Source organism: Oryctolagus cuniculus, chromosome 18 (genome assembly GCF_964237555.1).
Source record: "Oryctolagus cuniculus chromosome 18, mOryCun1.1, whole genome shotgun sequence".
Taxonomy (NCBI): Eukaryota; Metazoa; Chordata; class Mammalia; order Lagomorpha; family Leporidae; genus Oryctolagus; species Oryctolagus cuniculus.
The window spans coordinates 36,435,801-36,437,244 of NC_091449.1; the positions used below are offsets into that span (position 1 = coordinate 36,435,801).

The 1,444-nt window shown below is 47.1% G+C and overlaps 1 pseudogene; it reads right to left on the minus strand.

Moving 5' to 3' along the window:
• Positions 1-877: 877 nt before the first annotated feature.
• On the minus strand, positions 878-1,086 carry LOC138846389 (guanine nucleotide-binding protein G(I)/G(S)/G(O) subunit gamma-7 pseudogene; annotated as a pseudogene).
• Between the last annotated feature and the right edge of the window lie 358 nt (positions 1,087-1,444).

Below are 1,444 nucleotides of genomic sequence, written 5' to 3' on the forward strand. Positions count from 1 at the left end.
TTAGCACTGCTGGCGCTGTGGCTCAATAGGCTAATCCTCCGCCTTGTGGCGCTGGCACACCGGGGTTCTAGTCCCGGGTGGGGCGCTGGATTCTGTCCCAGTTTCCCCTCTTCCAGGCCAGCTCTCTGCTCTGGCCCGGGAGGGCAGTGGAGGATGGCCCAAGTGCTTGGGCCCTGCACCCCATGGGAGACCAGGAGAAGCACCTGGCTCCTGGCTTCAGATCAGCACAATGCCCCAGCTGCAGCAGCCATTGGAGAGTGAACCAACAGCAAAAGGGAGACCTTTCTCTCTGTCTCTCTCTCTCTCACACTGTCCACTCTGCCTGTAAAAATAAATTAATTAATTAATTAATTAAATTAAATAAAAAATCATTAGCACATAGCCTACAACGTTTTAGTTTTTCTTCCCTGGGAGTGTTGGGGAAGCCACAGTCCCTGTTTTGGCCAGGCTCCCTGAGAGGGCTGCATTTTTGGATTAGAAAAAAAAATAAAATAAAATAAAATCCATCAATACCCAGGGGCTACACTGTACCCCATCATGGCAGTGCACACATGTTGCAATTCTTTTGGAATTAAAAAAAGTTCGGGAGATTTGAGATATTTTGCTTGTGTTAAATACTGAATGATGGCTTGCTTGAGGTAGTCAGATAATAGATTAGAGATAGATGATGATAGATAAATGATGGGTTTTGAGATAAGATGAATAGATAGATAATAGACAGATAGATAGATAATAGACAGATAGATAGATAATAGAGACAGATGATTGATTAGCTAGGTAGATGATAGAAATACACAGATAGAGATAGGTGATAGATGAGAGAGATGAGAGAGAGAGAGAAAGAGATGGAGAAAATCAGATACCCCAGAGCACAGAGCTATAGAATAATACAAGGCTTTTTGCCCTTGAAGGGATTCTTGGAAGCAGGAACTCTGAACAGCAAGAGGTCGTTCCAGAAGTGCTGTTGCGGTAACTGGCCAGTCCCCATGAGGCTTTGGAGACCTTGATGTGCTCAGTCTTGGTTTCCATGAGCAGTTGCTCCATCAGCTTCCAGGCCTGTGCTATGTTGTTACTGGCAGACATCATCAGTCATCAGCGTGGGGGCCCCAGCGTCCAGAGAGCTTGTTCAGTTTTTCCAGGCAGCACCAGTCTGCATCCCGTGTAAGGTCTGCGGTCTCCAGCCCTCAGGATCCAACCCCAGCGTTCCCTACCTGAGCTCCAGCCCTGCAGCAGCCCCAGCCCCACTGGGCAGCCAAACCCGCGCCTGGCCTGTAAGCACTCCAAGAATGAAATTCTTTGCTTTTTATTTAAGATTTATTTATTTATTTATTTATTTGAAAGGGAGAGAGAGAGAGAGAGAGAGAGAGAGAGAGAGAATCTTCCATCAGCTGGTTCACTCCTCAAATGGCCACAATGGCCGGGGCTAGTACAGGCCAAAGCCAGG